Genomic DNA, 13,401 nt, shown 5'->3' on the forward strand with positions numbered 1-13,401 from the left:
ATGGCTGCCATTAAACAAACAGGAAACTACGAATGCTGGAGGAGCTGTGGAGAAATTGAAATTGTTATCATTATTGGTGGGAATGTATAATGGTACAGCCACTCTGGAAGACAGTTTGGCAGTTTCTCAGAAAACTAGATATTGAATTACCCTATGATCCAGCAATCCCACTTCTCGGTATATACCCAGAAGATTTGAAAGCAGTGACGCGAACAGACATTTGTACACTGATGTTCATAGCAGCATTGTTCACAATTGCCAAGAGATGGAAACAACCCAAGTATCCTTCAACAGATGAGCCGATAAACAAAATGTGGAATATACACATGATGGAATACTACGCAGCAGTAAGAAGCAACAAGGTTTTGAAACATACGGCAACATGGATGAATCCTGAAGATGTAATTCTGAGTGAAAAAACTCAGACACAAAAGGAGAGATATTGTATGTTACCACTTCTATGAACTATCTGAACAATGTAAAATCAATGTTTTATAATCTAAGAATATTGGGGACCTAGTGATACACAGTAGCTAGTGAGGGAGAATGATAATCTAATATGCTCAGATATGTTAATGATGGTGAATTCAAAGGTGTGGTAATGGATAGGGGTGACGATTGTTTGTTAATGGGATTATAAGTATCAGAGTTCTACTGAAGGCGAATAGGATTGAAAGGGGTTGTTTAAAGGCATGTTTCCTACAGATCAGCACCACAAATAAAGATAGGTGCTCTCATGATATACCTCTAAGGTAAGACACTAGCACAGAGAGTTGACAACAGAAGCATACATGGGAAAATTCTATACATTGCACACTAGGGACTATAATTAATAGGAATACCATACTAGTATTACACAAATACTAGGGACAAATAATTAAGGGCTGATAAAAACTACGAGATGTTTTGGGCCATGAGAATTGTTTAAAATGGAGAGTAAAGAGGATTGTACAACTAAGTGATGGTAATGTGAGATATGGATGATCGTGGACATAGCATATGCTATGTGAACTTAGGAACCCCCTACTTTATAAGTCAAGCCCTCGATATTGAGGTTTGCTCGGATGAAACTTATGGCTGCATAGAGGAGGCTTAGCCCACCTGTAATTATGCCTAGCAGTCACCTCCAGAGAACCTCTTTTGTTGCTCAAATGTAGATTTTCTCTAAACCCAACTCTGCACATAAATTCATCACTCTCCCCCAGACATGGGACAGGACCTCCCAGATGAATGAGCCTTCCTGGTAACGTGGGACATGGGTTCCAGGAATGAGCCTGACTCTCTCACATCAAGGGATTGAGAATGCCTTTTTGAACAAAAGGGGGAAAAGAAAGGTAACAAAATAAGGTTTTAGTGGCTAAGAGAATTCAAATAGAGTCAAGAGGCTGTCCAGGAGGTTACTCCTATGCTATGCCAGATGACCACAATATGATAGGCCCAAGTCAACAGTAGTCCCAGCAACCTTAAAGAATACCCAGACCCCTATCTGAGACTCTATAAAAGCTTCACTCACTATGTTTATCCATCACAAACTTAAATCCTTCAGAGAACTCTTGTGCCAGCTAAGTCCCAAAACCCAGAGGCAATAGCCTCTTCAAGATCATCAACTAGATGTGTGTCTCCTTTGCTCATAAAGTTGACACCCCTTTTCAACATGAACAGGTTAGGGTGGTCCCTGCCTAGATATCCCTGAAGATCGGGAAAGTGATTAAACTAGAGGAAGGGGTAGCAACAGACAAGATGGAATTTAACAAAGGATTATGAATACTGAATCTCTATATAATTTTCTTTTTCTTAGTATCTAGGGCATTAGAATAGTTAGAAGGAAAGAATTGAAATGGTGGAACTGTAACCCATAGCATCTTTTGAAATTTGTTCTATAGCTACTTGTTAAATTGTAATTTGAAAGCTATACCTTTTTTGTATATATGTTAGATTTCACAATAAGGAAATAAATGAAACTATGGTACTATAACTTGTAATAACTTTGGAAATTTCCTACATATCTACTTATTAAATCATACTTTGAAAGATATTACCTTTTTGTATATATGCTATATTTCATAATAAGGAAATAACTGAAACTGTGGAATTATAACATATAATATTCTCTGAAATTTGCTCTCTAACTATCTGTTAAATTGCACTTGGAAAGCTATCACTTTTATGTATGTATGTTATAGTCTACAATTTAAAAATATGATAAAAATATAACCAATGTAAAAAAAAAGATGACGATGATCAGGAAAGCGGATGAGAATTAGGAGGCATCTGGGAGGTTTACAGTCACTGGCATGAAGTTGGTTTGGTTGGGTTGAGAAGACAGTGAGGTTGGTGGGAGACCACAGAGCCAGGTGCTGGCCCCAAGTCTCAGCTATGCGTCTGACTTTCTGGGACCTTGGGTGGGTCTCCTCACTTCCCTGAGCCTCAGTGTTGTCACTGGTAAACTGGGGGACTAGACAGGCTCCAAGTCCACCCCATGTGGAGAAGATGCTGCATGGTGCTGACCCCTGTATCAGGAAGAAGAGATGGGGGTCCACTCAGCAAGACCACCCAATGCACACATCATGTTAAATACTGTGAGGTTTTTTTTAAGTGTATCTGTCCCCATTCCCTGCTGGAAATGAGGCTCTCTAAAGACAGATGGGACCATTTTGGTGCCTCTGATGTCTGGCACAGGACTAGGTATGGAGGATGGACTCCGGAAATGTGCGAAATTCTAGGCAGCACCTAAAGTGGCCTGATGTTTAAAAGGAGCCAAAAGCCACAAACAAACCCAGGCTTCCAAAAACATCACTAGGTCAACAGAAAAGGTTTTTTTTCCCGTATGAGGCATCTTCAGTGAGGAGGGAATGCAAAAAGCAGGGCAAAGCACCCCTTTTTTTCCACACTGATAGAAGAAAGGGTAAATGGGACTTTTCAACTCCATTTTCTGCTTTAAGAGAGGGACCTTTCCTCTGGACTAGAGGCTTGAAGTCCAGCAGAGGAGAAGAGAGGAGAGCCCTGGGGGCTCCTGAGTGTCCATGTCTGAAGAGAAGCATCCAGTCCTGAAAAGACCCCCCAGTTCACTGCCATTCCACCATCTGTGTCCTGAGACATCTCAGATCCCTCCAGGAAAAATGCTAGAGACAGAAAGCGATGCCGCTAGAGACAGAAAGCGATGCCTTGGTTTACAAGCAAGGAGAAAGGTGACATCTGGGAACTGGAGGCCTACACACTAGCTGGCTCTTGCTGTGATGGGAGGAGTAGATGTGGTGGCCTGGCCTGTCCCAGGCCCGGGGGGTGGAGAGTCATGGAAGGCAGAGCTCACAGTCTGCAGGCAAGACAGAGGCAGCAAAGCAGAGAGGAGGGGTTTCCATCCTGGCCCATGAACCGATGGGCATACCAATGGGACAGAGTAGAAAGTCCAGAAACAGGCTCAAATCCACACAGGAAGTTGGTATATGATAAAGGCAGCATCTCAAACCAGTGGGATATGATGGTGCTGAGATAAATGGGTGGTCATTGGGGGAAAGATATAGTTGTATCCATATACCACATCATAAACCCAGTGGATCAAGAGGATCAAAAATTTCATTTAATTGCCAAAACATGAACCCATAAAGTATCAAAATAAAACCTGGGCAAACTCCTTTAAAATTTTGGAGTGGGTGGGGACTTTCTAAATATCACACAAAATCCAAAAGACAGAAAAGATAAGACTGATGAGTTTAGCAATATAAAATTCTTAAAAACATTCTATATGGTAAAAATAAAGTCACAAAAGACAAATGAAAATGGAAGAAAATTGGCATCTTACATCCCAAAGTGCTAATCGCCTCAATATATAAAGAGCTTCTAGAAATCAAGATGGAAAAGATCAGCAACCTAATAGAAAATGAACAAAGGACATGAACAGGAAGTTCCCAGAAAAAGAAATGCAAAAGGCTCTTGAATATATGAAAAGCTACTGAACCTCACTCATAAGAGAAATGTAATTTAAACCTGTATTGATATACCATTCAATAGACTGACATCAAGCTGTTGGTGAGTCTTGGGGAAACAAGTATTCTCATGCATTGCTGGTGGGAGTGGAAATCAGTAAAGCCCTACGGAGGACTGTTTTAGGATGGTATATTTGTTACAACTCATGAAAAAAACAATTTTATAGCTGTGCTATTAACTATAATTGTCCTATTAACTATTCTCCACTGTATTTTTTTTAGTTTTTTATAATTCATTTTATTGAGATATAGTCACATACCACGCAGTCATACAAAACAAATCATACATTTGATTGTTCACATTACCATTACATAGTTGTATATTCATCACCAAAATCAATTCCCGATACCTTCATTACCACACACACAAAAATAACAATAATAATAACTAAAGTGAAAAAGAGCAATTACAGTAAAAAAGAACACTGGGTGCCTTTGTCTGTTTGTTTGTTTGTTTCCTTCCCCCATTTTTCTACTCATCCATCCATAAACTAGACAAAGAGGGGTGTGGTCCTTATGGCTTTCCCAATCACATTGTCACCCCTCATAAGCTACATTTTTATACAATCGTCTTCAAGATTCATGGGTTCTGGGTTGCAGTTTGATAGCTTCAGGTATCTACCGCCAGCTACCCCAATTCATTAGAACCTAAAAAGGGTTGTCTATATTGTGTGTAAGAGTGCCCACCAGAGTGACCTCTCGGCTCCTTTTGGAATCTCTCTGCCACTGAAGCTTATTTCATTTCCTTTCACTTCCCCCTTTTGGTCAAGAAGATGTTCTCCATCCCACGATGCCGGGTCTAGATTCCTCCCCAGGAGTCATATTCCACATTGCCAGGGAGATTCACTTCCCTGGGTGTCTGATCCCACGTAGGGGGAGGGCAGTGATTTCACCTTTCAAGTTGGCTTAGCTAGAGAGAGAGGGCCACATCTGAGCAACAGAGAGGCATTCAGGAGGAGGCTCTTAGGCACAATTATAGGGAGGCCTAGCCTCTCCTTTGTAGCAACAGTCTTCCCAAGGGCAAATCCTGTGGTAGAGGGCTCAGCCCATCAAACCACCAGTCCCCTATGTCCGTGAGCATGTTAGCAACCATCGAGGTGGGGCAGGCCAATACCCCCACATTCTCCACCAGCTCCACAAGGGGGCTCTGCATATTTTTTTCCTTTTTCTTTTTAACTTTTTTTTTTAATCTACTGTATAAAAAATATAAAAAGTTTAAAAAAAATTTAAGAAAACATACTATAGCAGAACATTTCAAAGAGACCATAACAAGGGAGTAAGAAAAAGACAACTAACCTAAGGTAACTACTTTACTTCCAACATGTTCCTACTCTACCCCAAGAAAGTAACCTAATACAGCAACATTTCTGTGAACTTGTTCCTACTATACCCATCAGAAATTAACAGACCATAGTCATTCCTGGGCATTCCCAGAACGTTAAATTTACCCATGATAGCTTATCTGTTCTTATTGGATTATCATTCCCCCTTCCTTAACTAGCTCTTTATCGCTAGTTCCCCTACATTCTACATTATAAACCATTTGTTTTATATTTTTCAAAGTTCACATTAGTGGTAGCATATAATATTTCTCTTTTTGTGCCTGGCTTACTTCGCTCAGCATTATGTCTTCAAGGTTCATCCATGTTGTCATATGTTTCATGAGATCGTTCCTTCTTACTGCCGTGTAGTATTCCATCGTGTGTATATACCACATTTTATTTATCCACTCATCTGTTGAAGGACATTTGGGTTGTTTCCATCACTTGGCAATTGTGAATAATGCTGCTATGAACATTGGCTTGCAGATATCTGTTTGTGTCACTGCTTTCTGATCTTCTGGGTATATACCGAGAAGTGCAATTGCTGGATCGTAGGGTAACTCTATATCTAGTTTTCTAAGGAACTGCCAGACTGATTTCCAGAGTGGCTGAACCATTATACAGTCCCAACAATGAATAAGAGTTCCAATTTCTCCACATCCCTCCAGCATTTGTAGTTTCCTGATTGTTTAATGGCAGCCATTCTAATTGGTGTGAGATGGTATCTCATTCTGGTCTTAATTTGCATCTCTGTAATAGCTAGTGAAGCTGAACATTTTTCATGTGTTTCTTGGCCATTTGTATTTCCTCTTCAGAGAACTGTCTTTTCATATCTTTTGCCCATTTTATAACTGGGCTGTCTGTACTATTGTCATTGAGTTGTAGGATTTCTTTATACATGCAAGATATCAGTCTTTTGTCAGATACATGGTTTCCAAAATTTTTTTCCCATTGAGTTGGCTGCCTCTTTACCTTTTTGAGAAATTCCTTTGAGGTGCAGAAACTTCTAAGCTTGAGGAGTTCCCATTTATCTATTTTCTCTTTTGTTGCTTGTGCTTTGGGTGTAAAGTCTAGGAAGTGGCCGCCTAATACAAGGTCTTGAAGATGTTTTCCTACATTATCTTCTAGGAGTTTTATGGTACTTTCTTTTATATTGAGATCTTTGATCCACTTTGAGTTAATTTTTGTGTAGGGTGTGAGGTAGGGGTCCTCTTTCATTCTTTTGGATATGGATATCCAACTTTCCCAGCCCCATTTGTTGAAAAGTCCATTATGACCCAGTTCAGTGACTTTGGGGGCCTTATCAAAGATCAGTCAGCCATAGATCTGGGGATCTATCTCCAAATTCTCAATTCGATTCCATTGATCAATATGTCTATCTTTGTGCCAGTACCATGCTGTTTTGACAACTGTGGCTTTATGTTTGTCATATATATTCTTTCCCTCTCTCCATTAATATCCTTTAATGTACCCATACTGAATCTCTTTAGTACTGAACCTTTCTCCATGTCTCTCTCTCCTTTCTTTGTTTCTCTGTCTGTAGGACTCCCTTTAGTATCTCCAGTAGGGCAGGTCTCTTGTTAGCAAATTCTCTCAACATTTGTTTGTCTGTGAAAAATTTAAGCTCTCCCTTAAATTTGAAGGAGAGCTTTGCTGGATAAAGTATTCTTGGTTGGAAACTTTTCTCACTCAGAATTTTAAATATGTCATGCCACTGCCTTCTCGCCTCCATGGTGGCTGCTGAGTAGTCACTACTTAGTCTTATACTGTTTCCTTTGTATGTGGTGAACTGCTTTTCTCTTGTTGCTTTCAGAACTTGCTCCTTCTCTTCCATATTTGACAGTGTGATCAGAATATGTCTCAGAGTGGGTTTATTTGGAGTTCGCTGGGCATTTATGGTTTGTGTATTTATGGTGTTTAGAAGATTTGGGAAGTTTTCCCCAACAATTTCTTTGAATACTCTTCCTAGACCTTTACCCTTCTCTTCCCCTTCTGGAACACCAATGAGTCATATTTGTACATTTTATATTATCTATCATATCCCTGAGGTCCATTTTGATTTTTTCAATTTTTTTCCCCATGCTTTCTTTTGTGCTTTCATTTTCTGTTCTGTCATCTTCCAGGTCACTGATTCGTTGTTCAGTTTCCTCTAGTCTTGTACTATGAATATCCAGAATCTTTTTAATTTGGCCAACAGTTTCTTTAATTTCCATAAGATCATCTATTTTTTTCATTTAGTCTTGCAATGTCTTCTTTATGCTCTTCTAGGGTCTTCTTGATGTCCTTTATATCCTGTGCCATGGTCTCGTTGTTCATGTTTAGTTCTTTGATTAATTGCTCCAGCTACTGTGTCTCCTCTGATCTTCTGATTTGGGTGATTGGGCTTGGGTTATCCATATCGTCTGGTTTTTTCATATGCTTTATAATTTTCTGTTGTTTTTGGCCTCTTGGCATTTGCTTAACTTTATAGGGTTCTTTTAGGATTTGTAGACCAATTGAAGTCCTTATCTCTAATTTATCAGAAGAGTGTACAGCTTCATGGAGTACACTTTCTCTAACTAACCAGCAGGTGGTGTCCACGAGCCACCTGTTCCCCACAAGCTAGTTCTCCCCTGCTTTGTCTTTGTGGTGAGTGGGGGAGTGAGTCTTGTGGGGTCCAATTGGTGTACCAAGCTTGCGTGTGTAGTTGGTGCTGCCCGCCCTGTATATAGGGCATGTGTCTGGGCGGTCAGGGAGGGGGGGTGGCTCTAACAATCAGATCTCCCTGGTGTTCCTGGAGTTTTAAAGCTGCTGCAATAGTCTAATCCTTCAGTTCAGTCCTGCCACAGTTGGTCTCTGCCACTGACACACAAGTCGTTGGTATTGGCGTATGGCCTCTGAAACTTGCGAGTGGGTCCCTCTCCCAGGCCGTGCACCCCCAGGTCCTCTGTTGAGGGATGACTATGCTATGTCACAGGTGAGTGCCACCCCCCCAGGGCGGTTCTGGGCTGCAGGGCTGTGTAGGGAGGCTCCCAGTCTGCTGAAAGGATGGCTGAATGGGGCTTGTTAATTCACACTGCTCCACCCTCCCAACTCTGGGACAACCAGCTGAGGGTGCAGGCAAGGCTAATGTCCACGCCCGATTTTGTGGTGTGGGTGTGTTATTGAAAGCACTTCCATCACACTTGGTTGTCTGGGGCAGCTCTGGGCTATGGGGCTGGCGATGGGCAGGAGTGTTTCCTGTCCACCAGGATGATGGGTATCAGCGGACACCCCCCTTTTCTTGGGAAGTTGTGCTGTTTAGTGAATTTTCTCAGCCACTGGATTATTGCCTTTTGTCTCAGAGCTCTCTTAGTTCTGCTCTTGTCTTGACCTGCCCAAATTGCAAGTCTTTGAGGCTTCCTGTATTGGGCTTCTTAGAGTAATTGTTTTAGAAAAAGAAAAAAATATTAAAAAAAAAAAAAAAAAAAAAAAAGGGCTCTCCTCGCAGATCTAATGGGTTATTGAAATGCTAAGAGACAAAGCAATTAGGTCCATTAAGGAAAGGTCCAGGGGGCAGAGAGATTGGTTTTTCTTCTGGATTTGCATATGAGCCTCAGGGCCTGAGCTCTGCCCTTCCCCTTTCTATGTTCACCAGAACTCCAAAAAGCCTCCGCTTTTATTTTTGGGTTTTCTTGCTGTTTTTGCTATCCCTATCACCTCTCTGCCAGGCTGGCTGCTCTCAGATTCTCTGGTGTCTGGTCTCAGTCTATCTATGGTTGGAGTTTGGATCAGTAGAATGAGTTTCCGATAAGAGCTGCCACTGCAGTTCTCCCTTCTCCTTCCCAGCGCTGACGGCCCCTCCTCTCACGGGACTGAGCCTGGCAGGGAGGGACGCGGGTCCCCTGGCCGCAAAAACTTACAGATTTCGCTGATCTCAGCAGTTCCACATGTTCATGAGTGTTGTATGAAGTATGCCCAAAGTCAGATTGCTCTGTGGTGTCCAGTCCATGCAGTTCCTGGCTTTCTACCTACTTCCCTAGAGGAGTAACTAAAACATACACCTCACCAATCTGCCATCTTGCCCCACCTCCTGTATTTTTTATTAGAGGTTGTGAAGCCTCAGAAATCATGAGGCATCTTGATAGATAACATTTATTACAGCCCTCTATGCCTTATCTGTGATATCTGTCAAAATTACAAATGAAATTATCCTTTGACCCAGCAATCCTACTTGTAGAAATTTGTTCTAAGGCTATACCAGCCCACAGGTGGAATGGCAGAGACATAGTGTTATTCCCGAAGCATCATCTGTCATACCAAAGAACTGGTAACACTCTGAGTGTCCGTCAGCTGGAGAGTGGAAAATAAAGGATGGTACATTTATACAATGGAACACTCTGCAGCTGTACAGAGAATGAGGGGGTTCTGTACGCAGTGATCAGGGAAGACGTCCGGGATATACTGTTAAGTGGAAAAAAATGCAAGGTGCAAAACAATATATACCTGTACATGTAGTACTCTACTTTTTTTAAAACAGCTTTATCAAGATCTAGTTTATACATCATAAAGTTCACCTGTTCAAAGTACAGAGTTCGGTGGCTTTTAATCTATTTACAGAGTTGTAAATCTGATTTAGAACATTTTCTTCATCCCCAAAAGTAATGGTAGCACTCTCCTCTTTTTATAAGAAAAGGAGGAAAACAAGAAAACACACACACACCCCATAGCATATATGCTTGTGTGGGTTTCCATAAAGACACACTTGGCACTAGTTGTGTGTTGCAGATGGAGCTGAGTGTGCACAGGAAGGGCTGGTGGGAAATGAGCCAGGACAGGCCAGTTGTGGGTCAGATTGTTTAAGGCCTTAAATACCAGCCTAAGGAGTTTGGATTTATCCCACAGAGTGAAGCACTATCCAACAGAACTTGGTGTAAGACTGGAAATATTCTGTATCTGTGTTCTACAACATGGTAGCCACTGCTTACAGATGGCTACTGGACATTTGAAATGTAGCCACTGCGACTGAGGAACTGAGTTTTAAAATTTTATTTAACTTCAATTTAAATTTAAATGGCCACCTGTGGCTAGCAGCTACCATATTGGTCAACAGAGCAAAGGCCATGGGGAGCCACAGAAGGTTTTGGAGGTGGGGAGTGACAGAGTTAGATTGTTAGTTTGAGGAAGTTCACTTTGTGAAGGATTGAGGAGCAAATGGAAGCTGGAGACAATGGGGAGGGGGTACAGCGATGTCAGACAGGGAGAAGGGGACCCTGAGCTGAAGCAAGGGCTCAGGGCTAGATAAGAAGGGTTGGGTTTTAGAGACTTCAGGGAGGGAATGTGAACACACTGACGGAAGGTGATGGCAAGGGAAGGGTTGAGGATGCTCTGCAGTTCTAGCTTGAGTAGCTAAGGGGATGGGGAGAACACTAATGGGGGGACCCTGGAGGGGAGGCAGCAGGCAGGGGCAGGGGACTAATAAGCTCACCCTGGGTCTCCGGAGCAAGAGAACACAGCAAAAGGAATCCACATTGAGAATATAATCTCAACACCCCTCAAGACAAAGGATACCTCTAAGATCTGACCGCTGCCACACTCATTCTTACTCCTGCTCCACTCACACTGGCTCCTCATTGTTCCTCCAACACACCAAATGCCCTCCAACCTCTGGGTCTTTGCACTCACCATTCCCTGGGCCTGAAACACCCTTCCCCCAAGTCTTCCCATGGCTGACATCTTCTCTGATGTCAGCTCACATCTCATCTCCGTGGAGTAGCCTTCCCTGACAGCCTTTCTAAGGTGTCTTCTAAAGAGGCCCTCTCTGTTTATCCATATTATTTTTTTCCTAGTGTATATCTTTCACTGAAATTATCTTATTTATATGTTGACTTGTTTGTTATCTTTCTCTTACTGTTATAAGGGGATGGTATCTTTTTGTTTTACTTCTGTATCCTTATTGCTTTTCACAGGGCCTGGCCCATAGTAGGGCTGAAAACTATTTGGTAATGAATGAATAAGGCAAAAGGAGGGAAGGGCGAAGAGCACATTATACTTCTAGCTTCTCTACTAGAGAACTTTCCAGAGACCTGGGGAGGTGTGCGGTGGCCACTGTGGTGACCGACACCGGCGCTGAGGACAGTGGCTTCAGTTAGGAATGGGAGAGACCAGGGGAAACGTGGGCAACAAAGAGAGCCTGGACTTTGGCCCCAAATCCACCCAGGTGACGCTGAACTTTAATTTTCCAAAATAGGTAATACCATCTATTTTGCAGGGTTGTTGTCAGGAGTAGAGATAATGGTACATAGTAGGGCTACAATAAATGTTATCTATCAGCATATCCCATGACTTCTGAGGCCTCATAATGCCTAATAAAAAAATGTAGTGGAGAATAGTTAATAGGGCAATTATAGTTAATAGTATAATTATAAAAATGTTCTTTCATGAATTGTAAAAAATGTACCACACTAATGCAAGGTATTAACAATAGGGTTGTATATGGGAACTCTGTATTTTATGCATGGCTTTTCTGTAAACCTACAACTACTCTAATTAAAAAAAAAAAAATGTAGTAGAGACCCCAGGGGAGCAGGGGTCAGCATCAGCCTAGAAATGACATGTCGTGGCCAGAGAATGTCATCAGATATTGATGATGATAACATTAATATGGATAATCATTAATGATGGCATTTATACAGCACATGCTATATGCCAGGCTTTGCTTTTATAGCTCATTTAGTCCTCACAGCCTGATGAGGTAGATCCCATTTTACAGAAGAGAAAACTGAGACATAGAGAGGTTAGGAAACTTTCCCAAGATCTCACAGCCGGTAAGTAGCATAATCATCCCCACAGTCCAGCACTCTGTGCTCTCAGCTCCAACTTTCTCTTGGCTATTAGGAAATACATCGTTCATGCATGGGGTGCAACTCCACCACTGAGCCAGAGAACTGGTCCTTGTGGGCTGCAAATCAGCCATCTGGTCAACCCCATGTTGGGTGGGAACTGGGTAACAGAGGTGAGAATAGAGCAAGAGCTTGGGATCAGCTGATTCCAGGCTGATAGAGACCCCAGGCCTCCGAGTTGGGAGGCTAGGTGGGTGGGCCAGTTGTGTCACTTCTGAGCCTCAGTTTGCACATCCATAGGATAGGGGTCCTTACTTGTGAGCATTAAAAAAGTTCTTACAGGTGAAATGCTAGGCATATAATACAGCAACTGGCAGGAGGGTTGTGGGTAAGGGGAGTCCCTGATGAGCACAGGCCACTGGTGAGATATCCCTTGTCTCCGCTCAGGACTGAGGCTAGTACAGCGGCCAAGCAGACCAATGTTCACCTTAGGAGGCGATATGCAGTCTGTAAATACCCTGATCATGACTCATCAAATTACACATCAATAGGGACAACTATGAGAAGATAAGATAGAGAACGAAAAGTTTTGTGTTGCATCTTTTAATTTTTCCCTTTAATGCTTTTATATGTTTTGAAGAAAAAATCAGAAGAAATGAATTATGAGGGCCCCTGTCCTCTTAGCCTTTTCCTTGTACTTCCTGACCCTTCTGGGTGCCTTTCTGTTGACTATATATGGAACGCAGCAAAGTCTTCCAATGGGAAAGTTGCTCAGGATCAAATCCTGTGTTCCTACCGACTTGCATGACTCAATCTGAGATGTGGCCTAACATGGTGGCCTTCAGAAGCCTCCGCCATGGACACACAGGGCTCTGGTGGCTTTGGGCTTTCACTGGATCATTCATTTGTTTGCTGAGCTCTTTCTTGGAGCCCGGCCCTGTGCTGGGTGGAAGGAGGCATAGACGAACGAGACCCTCTTCTCTCTGGAGAGAGCTCAGATGCCTGTGCAAGAGAGGGAAACAAGGGAGGGACAGCCAAGTGGCCTTACCTAAGCCCAGGGACATTTAGGGAGGCTTCCGGGAGGAGGCAAGCTGGAGTACAGTCTTGGGTGACAAATAGGAGTTATCCAAAAGTGTGTGTGTATGTGTACATATGTGTGTATGTGTATGTGTGTTTGTACATGTGTATGTGTGTGCACATGTATGTGTTTGCATGTGTGCTATGTGTATGTCTGTGTGTATACGTGTATGTTGATGTGTGTGCGTGTATGTGTACATGTGTGCATGTATCTGTACA

Source organism: Choloepus didactylus, chromosome 1 (genome assembly GCF_015220235.1).
Source record: "Choloepus didactylus isolate mChoDid1 chromosome 1, mChoDid1.pri, whole genome shotgun sequence".
Classification (NCBI taxonomy): Eukaryota; Metazoa; Chordata; class Mammalia; order Pilosa; family Megalonychidae; genus Choloepus; species Choloepus didactylus.